This window comes from Saccopteryx bilineata, chromosome 5 (assembly GCF_036850765.1).
Source record: "Saccopteryx bilineata isolate mSacBil1 chromosome 5, mSacBil1_pri_phased_curated, whole genome shotgun sequence".
Taxonomy (NCBI): Eukaryota; Metazoa; Chordata; class Mammalia; order Chiroptera; family Emballonuridae; genus Saccopteryx; species Saccopteryx bilineata.
The window spans coordinates 78,700,758-78,713,218 of record NC_089494.1 but is presented as its reverse complement, the minus strand read 5'-3'; positions in this window follow the sequence as shown (position 1 = coordinate 78,713,218).

Sequence of the window (12,461 nt, the reverse complement as noted above, 5' to 3'; positions counted from 1 at the left end):
TTCTGCCAATACCATGCTGTTTTGATTGTTGTGGCCCTATAATAGAGTTTGAAGTCAGGTATTGTTATGCCCCCAGCTTCATTCTTTTTCTTTAGGATTGCTTTGGCTATTCGGGGTTTTTTATAGTTCCATATAAATCTGATGATTTTTTGCTCTATTTCTTTAAAAAATGTCATTGGAAGTTTGATGGGAATTGCATTAAATTTGTATATTGCTTTGGGTAATATACCCATCTTGATTATATTTATTTTTCCTAGCCAAGAACAAGGTATATTCTTCCATCTCATTATATCTTTTTCAATTTCCCTTAACAATGGTTTATAGTTTTCATTATATAAGTCCTTTACATTCTTTGTTATGTTTATTCCTAAGTATTTTATTTTTTTTGTTGCAATCGTGAAGGGGATTATTCTTTTGAGTTCCTTCTCAGTTGTTTCATTGTTGGCATATAGAAAGGCTATTGACTTCTGTATGTTAATTTTGTATCCTGCGACCTTACTGTATTGGCTTATTGTTTCTAGTAGTCTTTTTGTGGATTCTTTGGGGTTTTCGATGTATAGGATCATATCATCTGCAAAAAGTGATACCTTTACTTCTTCTTTTCCGATATGGATGCCTTTTATTTCTTTGTCTTGTCTGATTGCTCTGGCTAGAACCTCTAGTACCACATTAAATAAGAGTGGAGAGAGTGGACAACCCTGTCTTGTTCCTGATTTAAGGGGGAAAGCCTTCAGTTTAGTGCCATTTAATATGATGTTAGCTGATGGTTTATCATATATGGCCTTTATCATGTTGAGATATTTTACTTCTATACCCATTTTGTTGAGAGTCTTAAACATAAAATTGTGTTGTATTTTATCGAAAGACTTTTCTGCATCTATTGATAAGATCATGTGGTTTTTGTTCTTTGTTTTGTTGATATGGTGTATTACATTAACCGTTTTACGTATGTTGAACCATCCTTGAGATTCTGGGATGAATCCCACTTGATCATGATGTATTATTTTTTTAATATGTTGTTGTATTCGATTTGCTAGTATTTTGTTTAGTATTTTAGCATCTGTATTCATTAGAGATATTGGTCTGTAGTTTTCTTTTTTTGTGCCATCCTTGCCTGGTTTTGGTATGAGGGTTATGTTGGCCTCATAAAATGTGTTTGGAAGTATTGCTTCTTCTTCAATTTTTTGGAAGACTTTGAGTAGAATAGGAACCAAGTCTTCTTTGAATGTTTGATAAAATTCGCTGGTATAGCCATCAGGGCCTGGACTTTTATTTTTGGGGAGGTTTTTAATGGTTTTTTCTATTTCTTCTCTACTAATAGGTCTGTTTAGGCTTTCTGCTTCTTCTTGACTCAGTCTAGGAAGGTTGCATTGTTCTAGGAATTTATCCATTTCTTCTAGGTTGTTGAATTTAGTGGCATAAAGTTTTTCATAGTATTCTACAATAATTCTTTGTATATCTACGGTGTCCGTGGTGATTTCTCCTCTTTCATTTTGGATTTTGTTTATATGAGTTCTTTCTCTTTTTTCCTTGGTAAGTCTTGCCAAGGGTTTGTCAATTTTGTTGATCTTTTCAAAGAACCAGCTCCTTGTTCTATTAATTTTTTCTATAGTTTTTCTGTTCTCTAATTCATTTATTTCTGCTCTGATTTTTATTATCTCCTTTCTTCGGCTGGTTTTGGGTTGTCTTTGTTCTTCTTTTTCTAGTTCCTTAAGGTAGGAAGTTAAGTGGTTCACTTGGGCTCTCTCTTGTTTGTTCATATATGCCTGAAGCAATATGAACTTCCCTCTTATCACTGCTTTTGCTGCATCCCATAGATTCTGATATGTCGTATTGTCATTTTCATTAGTCTGTATATATCTTTTGATCTCTGCACTTATTTCTTCTTTGACCCATTCATTTTTTAAAAGTATGTTGTTTAGTTTCCACATTTTTGTGGGATTTTTTTCCTCTTTTTTGCAGTTGAATTCTAGTTTCAAGGCTTTATGATCAGAAAATATGCTTGGTACAACTTCAATTTTTCTGAATTTGCTGATGTTGTTTTTGTGGCCCAACATATGGTCAATTCTTGAGAATGATCCATGTACACTGGAGAAAAATGTATACTCAGTTACTTTGGGATGAAATGTCCTGTAGATGTCTATCATATCCAGGTGCTCTAGTGTTTTGTTTAAGGCCACTATGTCTTTGTTGATTCTCTGTTTGGATGACCGATCTAGAGCCATCAGCGGTGTATTGAGGTCTCCAAGTATGATTGTATTTTTGTCAGTTTTTGTTTTAAGATCAATAAGTAGCTGTCTTATATATTTTGGTGCTCCTTGGTTTGGTGCATATATATTAAGAATTGTTATGTCTTCTTGATTCAGTGTCCCCTTAGCCATTATGAAATAGCCATTTTTGTCTCTGAGTACTTTTCCTGTCTTGTAGTCAGCATTATCCGATATGAGTATTGCTACACCTGCTTTTTTTTGGATGTTATTTGCTTGGAGTATTGTTTTCCAGCCTTTCACTTTGAATTTGTTTTTATCCTTGTTACTTAGATGAGTTTCCTGTAGGCAGCATACAGTTGGATTTTCTTTTTCAATCCATTCTGCTACTCTGTGCCTTTTTATTGGTGAGTTTAATCCGTTTACATTTAGTGTAATTATTGATACTTGTGAGTTCCCTATTGCCATTTTATATCTTGCTTTCTGTTAGTTTTGTGTCTTGTTTGATCCTTCTCTTTCGTTTTTCTATCTTTTGTTTTTATTTGGTTGTATTCCATACATCTTTCCTCTGTTGCTATCTTTTTTATCTCATGTGCTTCTGTGGTGGTTTTTTCAATGGTGGTTACCTTTGAGTAATGAAAAGGGTCCCTACCCTGTTCATTGTAGCGAACTATTTTGTGAGTACTTTTGCACTCCATCGTCCTTTGCTACTGTTAATCTCCATCTTCTCCCCCTCTTTCTTTTTGTTGTTGTCACAGTTTAAATTTGGTTTTATTGTGTTCTTCTTGGAGCTTTTACTTGTGGCTCTGTTTTTTTTTGTTCTTTGTATCTGATTGGAGAACCCCCTTTAGTAATTCCTGGAGTGGGGGTTTTCTGATGATAAATTCCCTCATCTTTTCTGTATCTGTGAATGTTTTTATTTCTCCTTCGTATTTGAAGGATAGCTTTGATGGGTATAGTATTCGTGGCTGAAAGTTCCTCTCTTTCAGGACTTTAAATATTGGGGTCCAATCTCTTCTAGCTTGTAGAGTTTCTGCTGAGAAATCTGATGATAATCTAATGGGCCTTCCTTTATATGTTGTATTCTTCTTTTCCCTGGCTGCCTTGAGAATTTTTTCTTTGCTGTTTGTTTGTGCCAATTTCATTATGATATGCCTTGGAGTAGGTTTGTTGGGGTTAAGAAAACTCGGAGTTCTGTTTGCTTCTTGAACTTGAGGTTTTAGTTCTTTCCACAGGCTTGGGAAGTTCTCATCTATTATTTGTTTGAGTATGTTCTCCATTCCATTTTCTCTCTCTTCTCCCTCTGATATACCTATTATTCTTATGTTATTCTTTTTGATGGAGTCAGATAATTCTTGTAGGGCTATCTCATTTTTTTTAATTTTTGAGTCTCTTTCTTCTTCTCTCTGTTGTGCCTCAAGTTGCTTTTCTTCTATTTCACTAATCCTCTCTTCTATCTGACCTGTTCTATTAGCTAAGCTTGTTATTTCGTTTTTCAGCTCGTGAATTGAGTTCTTCATCTCTGTTTGATTTGTTTTTATAGTTTCAATTTCCTTGGACATATATTCTTTGTGTTCATTGAGTTGTTTTCTGAGCTCCCTAAATTGCCTTTCTGTGTTTTCTTGTATATCTCGGAGGATTTTTAGGATTTCTATCTTGAATTCTCTGTCATTTAGCTCCAAGGTTTCCAATATATTAAATTTTTTCTCCATAGATTTTTCCTCATCTAGCTGTGTTACCTCTCTTTCTTTTGTATCCATGATATTCGATTTTCTCTTCCTTAATGGCATCTGAGGGTGGTTTTGTTGATAGTATTAATGAGATTTAATAAAGAATAAAAAGTTAAAAAAAATAACAATAAAAAAAATAAAAAATCGAAAAGAGTTGTTTTTTTTTAAAAAAAAAATTAATAATGAAATAAAGAAAAATAAAATAAAAATTAAAGAAAAGGAAATTATTCCCCCCCTCCTTTTTTCCTCTCCTCTTCTCTCCCCTCTTTTTTGAGAAAATCTTGTGGTGGACTGTGAATTATAACAAACAATGCCTGTGATGGAGGGCCTGAATTGGGGAAAAGTAATAAAGGGGCAAAAAGAAAAAAAAAAAAAGAAAAAAAAAAAAAAAGGAAAGAAAAAAGAAAAAAAAGAGTGTATGGACCCACAAAAAGCAAATAAGGAAAAAATTTGGGTCAAGAATGAAATGATTTGCTTTTAGGTGTTGGTTGTCTAAGAGTTATGATGAGAGGAATAAGAGGAAAACGGAAAAATGGGGGGACAAATTAAAAAATTACTATTGTATTTAGTGGAACAAGAACTAGATAATATGGAGAGCCAGGGATGAGAGCACTGCTAGTGAGTTAAAAAGGTGAAGTAAAAACCCCCCAAAATGCCACAAACATAGGTTTGAGTCCCAGATAAGATAATTTGTTTGTTATTGAGGTTTGAATGAGAGATGTAAAGGAGAAAGGAAGAAACTAATATAGAGGGAGAAAAGAAAGAGAGAGAAAAAAAGAGGTAACCACTAAAAGAAGAAAAAAGAAAGGAGAGAGAGAGAGAGAGAGTTAAGGGTTTTGGAGTGCAACCCTCATAGAGAGAAAGGAAGAGAAGAGAAAAGATAATGGGAGATGTAACACTTATGGGTAGTGTAGTTCAAGGAGAGGAGAGAGTAAGACCGGTAGAGAGTTAATCGGCCAAATTGGAGGAGGAAAAAAAAGTCTCAAGAATGAAGATAAGAGAAACAAACGAACAAATATAATAAAATGGGATAGGTTATAAAGTCTGCAGATTATTCTTGATTTTGAGAGGTTATCTTCTTGCTTTTTCTTTTCTCTCCCTCTTCCTGGTCGGTGACTCTGGACCCCGGGTTCTGCCCTTTGGCACGCTCAGATAGAGGTTTGCAGTTGATAAGTCTCTATGGCAATGTCATGTATTGTGCTTTAGTCTCGTTGGCAGTCGAAGCTCAATAGCATTTATAGGCTCCGACAGTGAGAGAGTCCGTGTTCCTGGAGCCTTTCTCCTAGTCTTTCCTTCCTTAATTAGTAGCCTGATAATCCAGCTATGGGGTTGCTGCTGCCTCTGCCTGGATAGTAAGAGGCTCAAAGAGCTGGCAACTCCCCACTCTATTTCTACTCAGCACAGGGCTCTGGGTAAGGCTCAGTCAGTCAGAGCTGCTAGCATAATCAGGCGGGCTTTCTGCCCACTCAAAGACCTCTGGCTCTGCCACTCTGTCTGGTAACACAAGCGGGCGCCCACTTCCGGGGCGCTTGGAGGAAACTCTCACTCACTGTCTGCGACCAGGATATCCGGCCAGCAGTCTCACGCTCTGAGTGAAACCCCCAACCGCAGGGAAAAGTTGTAGCGTTGGAATTCAGTCTCACTCCGTCCCCGTCCGCGGCTTTTTGCAAGGCGCTGGGGCGGCTCGAGATTCCGCTTTGGCCCACACAAAGGCCCCTGACTCTGCCCCTCTGTGTGATAACACGGGCGCGCACTGCCGAGGCACTCGGAGGAATTGCTCACTCCTTATCTGCATGCGCAAACCAGGATATGAGGCCGGCCGCGGTTCCCTCTGAGTGAAACACCCTCCAGCACGGAAAATCTCCACCGTTGGAATTAGTTCTCACTCCCTCCCGTGCGTGGCTTTCCCAGGAAGAAATTCTCGCCCACTAACTGCGCACCGACCAGGAGACCGGGTAAAATGGCCGCTCTGCTTTTCTTTCTTTGTTTGGGTTTGGCGCAAGTGTTAGCTTGTATTGCCCGGGTTGCCACAGGATCAGATTTTCCTCGGCTTGGATCTCTGTGCCACAGCCTGGTTCGGCCGTTTGTGCTGCGGTGGCCTAGATCTATTCACCCCCTTTGCCTGCCTCAGTTTCTATATTCACAGTTACCAGAGAAAGCCGCCCTGTTTAGGTTAGTGAGGAAGGAGGAGCATTTCTTACTCCCTATTTCCTTCGGGGTTTGGTTATATATTTAGCCAATTTTTCACTCAATCATACCTTTGGGTGTATTGCGAAGCATCTGGAAGCTCCAAGTATAGGTTTTTCTGTTTCTGGTTGAAGATCTTGTTGAGTTTTGGGGGAGATTTATCGGTATCGCTTCCTACCCCGCCATTACTCTGACGTCATCTCAGTGTATCTGTTTTTATGCCCATATGTACTTTTTTGATTACTGTGGCTTTGTAATATAGTTTGAAATTCAAAGCATAATGCCACTAGCTTTGTTTTTCTTTATCAAGATTGTTTTTGCTTATTTGAAGTCTTCTGTGATTTCATATAAATTTTAAGATGATTTGTTCTATTTGTGTGTAAAAATATGCCATTGGAATTTTGATAGGGATTTCACTGAATCTGTAGATTGCTTTGGGTGTTTTTTGAAATTACTAATTCTTCTAATCCATGAACATGATATATCTTGCCATTTACTTATAACTTCTTTAATTTTTTTCATTAATGTCTCCTTTTGTGTCTTTTGAATTATATGAATGTATTATCCGTTCAATAAACAAAAATGTAAAAATCTTCAGAGATGTTAAAATTAGATTGTTAATTTTTAGGAGTCTTAAAATATGGCATAGTCAATAAAGGGATACCTGGTACCTAAATGGGAGAATTTTCCCAGCAGTGGGATGGAACTTACAGATGGAAAAGGGGCTATCACATCATGACTACAGGGGCCCAGGATCATCTAAAGGAATCCCCAGGCCAGGAAATCCACCCTCCTACCCTGTGTGGCAGAGAAGAAGCCCCCATAGGCAAATATGTCAGTCCTTTAAACCCAAGGACCAAGTGAACATTTTTTCCATAAAGTTTCACCCCCATGTCCCACACCCTACCTAGAGAATGTAGATATAATGGGAAACAACAGAGAAAACACTGAATACAATTGAAAGAGAAAACAAGCACTAAAATAAACCGATACAGAATAAAGAAAATAAATTATAGCAAAATTGTCCACTATAAATTGTCCCTTCTTGTTTTTCCTTTATTAAGAAAGGCAGGAGGCCTGACCAGGCGGTGGCGCAGTGGATAGAGCGTCAGACTGGGATGCTGAGGACCCAGGTTCGAGAACCTGAGGTCGCCAGCTTGAGCGCAGGCTCATCTGGTTTGAGCAAAAGCTCACCAGCTTGGACCCAAGGTCGCTGGCTCAAGCAAGAGGTTACTCGGTCTGCTGAAGGCCTAGGGTCAAGGCACATATGAGAAGGCAATCAATGAATAGCTAAGGTGTCACAAAGTGCAACAAAAAACTAATGATGCTTCTCATCTCTCTGTTCCTGTCTATCTGTCCCTGTCTATCTCTTTCTCTGATTCTCTCTCTGTCTCTGAAAAAGAAAGAAAGAAAGAAAGAAAGAAAGAAAGAAAGAAAGAAAGAAAGAAAGAAAGAAAGAAAGAAAGAAAGAAAGAAAGAAAGAAAGAAAGAAAGAAAGAAAGAAAGAAAGAAAGAAAGACCTTGGGCAGTAGGGGAGGGAAGCCATCAACCAAGGAAATAGAGTCAAACACGGGCCCATAAAAGGCCAGTGGCTGGCAACCCTTCAAGACACCTCTCATGGCTCAGTCTGGCTACCGTGGGAACTCCTTTCAGAATCTCTGGTACCTGAAAGTTTCTAGCACATGGAAGGGGCAAGCATCCCTGTGACATATAACTTATTTTTAATGTCTGCTGCTTAGAGAGAATGCTATTTTCTTATTGGTGTATTATACAGATTTCCAGCATGACTTCTCAGATGCTAAAGACTGGTTGAACAATGAATCAATAGCAGCTTCCAATCATTTCTCTGCCATTTTATGATGTTTAAAGTTCATTTCCCTCTCTTTAGCTCTTGTTATGGCCTTTCCCCACCTGTAAAATAGAAGAAATAAGTGTTTACTTTGTCGGTGATAGGGAAGATAGGGAATTGCAGAACTTAGTATTTTCACTGATCTTCTCAAGTGTACTTTATAAACAAGTGACTACTATTATCTTCTAATGAAGACAATTTGCCTCTTTGCTCTAACACCCACTACTGAAACTTCCAGGCCCAAGGCAAGAGAAAATGTATTCTTCACTGCTTACATTTTTTTTCAAGATTGACTAGCTTCAAAATTATGCCTGTATGCCTTCTGCACACAGAATCCAGACTTGTTTTGTTTCTGGGGAAATCCCCCATCTGCAAAGGTGTTTGTCTGTGTGATACTCAGAGGAAAGATCTCTACATACATGTCTGAATTAATATTGGGTCTTTTGTTTTGGGTCCAACAAAGAAAGAGAAGACAGCACAAGTTTGCTGCTAAAGAGTACCAGGAATTTCAAATGTCCCTGGAGGAAAAGAAAATTCTGGTGTTGTGAGTAGAGTGGGGGAAGAAAGGCACGCCACGTCTTATAAACAGACAAAGGAAGTTGATGAAGCCAGGCAGGCTCTGGGAGCCCGAGATGTCTTACAAAACAGCGCAGGGCCCCTTGAAGGGAACTCCCCTCTAAACCACCCATCACATGAAAGTCATTATCCTCCTAGTTAGCTTTCTTGTCGATCTAACCCAGATTTCTCTTATCTTCAGAACTGGGCATTATATGCAGTATGTAACTAATGTTAAGAAAAAAATATATGAAAATAATACACGCACTGCAAAACTGTAAGTGCATGAAGAAGGTAATAATGGCTCCCCACACACAAACTAAAAGAAGAAAGCACTATGATGAAAGTGTTGTATAATTTTGAAATATTATTAATGTCTTTCATGTTATATTGTCCTTTCATTTAAAAGACAAAAAGCTATCTGGCAACCTCAATGTCGTGAGAAGCCATTTTACTAGGCTTTTAGCATTACTCAGCACAATTCCAGATACTTTGGTCTTAGCATGAACTACTCTCCCACTGCAGTTAACTAGACAAATGACTCTCTTAAAATGAGGTTTATAAGCCTATTTGAAGAGTAATAACATGTTGCCTTCCTTGGTTGAGACTTTCATCCTGATGAAGTCTATAGTACATCCTCTAAATAATCCAGGCTCTACTCACTTCACAGGGTGTACAGCAGGCCTGGGCTTTTAATGACTCACACAAAATAGGGCAGTGGAAGACCCCGCCACCCCGAGTGGCTGCTTTGTGGTGGTGCACACGCACCAAAGGAGTCAGGATCCAGACAGGACCTCCTATTCCTGTGGAGGCAGAGATGGTGGCCGAGCGGGGAAGAGTCCACCAGAAAAAAAAACACATTGGCCTTCTTTTCCCTTTTCCTCTCTCTTCTCACATTTCTGCAGTTAAACAGGTTGTTTGTCTTTTTGTAAGTTATGCCACGCTTTTATTTTATCCCTATTTACTCTTCTTATGTACTGTTATTAATCTGTAGATACTTTTCATTTTGGGGTAAATAGAAAAGCAGAAGGTATGTATTAGTCTGTGAAGATCATGTCAATTAAATAAGTAGCGTTGGTAGGAGTCGAATAGAGAGGGGGTGCCCTGTAGATTCTAATTATTGGGACCCTCATATTTCTCCCAAAGGTTGGTTGCCCTTTGATGTCCTCCCTGCCTCTGCACTAGGCAGATAGAGAGGGGAATCTACAAGATCTGGGCAACAAACAATCATGCATCTAGGTTTTATGCTACAGACACGTGCTGTCCAATACAGTAGCCACAAACCACATGTAGCTATTCTATTTAAGTTAATTATCATTAAAAATTTAGTTCTTCATTTGTACCAGCCACATTGCAAGTGCTCAAATCACATGTGGCTTGTGGCTGCCATATTGGTCAGAGCAGATACAGAACATTTTGTCATCACACTATGTGCAATTTCTGTTGCACACCATTATTAAGAACCTTGTTGATCATAGGTGGAACCCTCTAAGCCTTCTCATGTCATCCTCTACATGCCCTGTGAGAATGAGAGATTTGCTGAAAGCAGGAATGGGGTTTTGTTACCTCCGAGCCCCAGCTTCTAGTCCAGGGCTCTGCAAGAGAAGGCCACGCACAAAATATTTCCCAGATGATACAAATGCTTCCTTCTCTGCTCCCATAGCATCTACCGATCTTGGTCACAACATTTTAACATACTTTTCTCCAAAAAACATTTTTAAAACTGAGATATAAATAACGTATAACATCGTATTAGTTTCAGGTGTACAATATAATGATTTCATATTTGTATATATTTGTGAAATGATCACCACAATAAGTCTAGGTAATATCTATCACCATACATAATTTAAACTTTTCCTTGTGATGAAGAACTTTTAAGATCTACTCTTTTAGCAACTTTTAAATATACAATACAGTATTGTTAACGATAGTCACCATGCTGTATATTACATTATTTATTTTACAAATAGCAGTTTGTACAGTTTTAACCAACTTCACCCACTTAGCCCACTCCCACTCCCTGCCTCTAGCACCCACCTTCTGTTCTCTGTATCTATGAGTTTTTATACATTCCACATGTAAATGAGATTATAAGGTATTTGTGTTTCTCTATGTGACTTCCTTCACTTAGCATAATGTCCTCTAGGTCCATCCATGTCATAAATGGCATAATTTCTTTCTCTTTTACGAATAACTAATATTCCATTGCATATATCTGCCTCACTTTCCTTACCCATTCATCTATTAATGGACGCTTAGGTTGCTTTCATATCAAGGCTATTGTAAGTAATGCTGCCATGAACATAGAGTGTGTATATCTTTTCCCATTAGTGTTTTTGTTTCCTTTGGATAAATACCCAAAAGTGGAGTTGCTAGATCATATGGTAATTCTATTTTGGTAATTTTTTGAGGTACCTTTCTATTGTTTTTCATAGTGGCTGTATCAATTTACATTCCAGCCAACAATGCACAAGGGTTTACCTTTCTCTATATCCTCTCCAACATTTGTTATTTCCTGTATTTTTGGTAATAGCCATTCTAACAGGTGTTAGGTGGTATCTCATTGTAGTTTCGATTTGCATTTCCTGATTACTAGTGATATTGAGCATCTTTTCATGCATGCATGCACCTGTTAATCATCTGTATGTCTTGTTTGGAAAAATATCTATTCAGAGTCCTGCCCATTTAAAAAAAATTTTTTTCCATTGACTTTTGAGAAAGAGAAAGAGAGAAAGGGAGAGAGAGAGAAAGGGGAAGAGAATAACCCGTTCTACTTAGTTGTTCCAGTTAGTTGTGCACCCATTAATTGCTTCTCATACTTGCCCTGACCGGGAATCTAACCCGTTGGACATTGGTGTGCTGGGATGATGCTTTATCCCCTGAGCCACCCAGCCAAGGCCCCCTCCCCATTTTTTAAACCAGTTTTTGGCTATTGAGTTATATGAGTTCTCTACATCGTATTTTGGATATTCTTTATCAGATACATTACTTACAAATATGTTCTCCCATTCAATAGGTTGCCTTTTCATTTTGTTAAGTTTCCTTTACTGTGTAGATACTTTTTAGTTTTTTTGTTTTGGTTTGATTTTTTGTGTGTGTGTTGGGTTTTTTTTTTATTTTAGTGAAAGAAGGGGATACAGAGACAGACTCCTACATGTGCCCAGAGCAGGATCCACCTGTCAAGCCCACTAGGGCAGAGGTACATTTAACGGTGGCACACCAGGCGCGCACCCTGGGCCCTGACTTCAGAAGGGCCCCGCAAAACCCCAACTTTACACTTTTTTCTAATGTAAGGGGCCCAATATTTTCTTCTGTTCCCAGGGCCTCAACTGACCTTAATCCACCTCTGCTCTAGGGGGCAATGCTCTGCCCATCTGGGGCCCTTGCTCCATTGAACTGGAGCCATTTTTTAGTGCATTAGTCTAATCAAGTCATGGCTGCAGGAGGGGAGGAGAAGAAAGAGAGAGAGAGAAGCAAGAAGGGAAAGGGTGGAGAAGCAGATGAGCACTTCTCCTGTGTGCCCTGACGAGGAATCAAACCCGGGACTTCCACACACTGGGCACTCTACCACTGAGCCACCCAGCCAGGGCCGCTTTTTAGTTTGATATCCCATTTGTTTATGTTTTTCTTCTGTAGCCTTTGCCTTTGGTGTCTTATTGGTTCTACTGATTTAAAAAGTAATACAAAAAAACTGAGAAAATAAAATAAAAATCAACAAGTAATACTCCCATCTATTGATGGCCGCCTTTAATATTTTAGAGTATTTTCATCCACTTATTTAACAAATAGATATTTTTATTGTATAGTGAGATATAACATGAGGTGTATACTGAGGTATAATTTGCTATAGTAAAATTCACTGGGTTTTTTTAATGCTGTATGATGAATGTAATCACCACCACAATCAAGATACAGAACATTTCTATCACC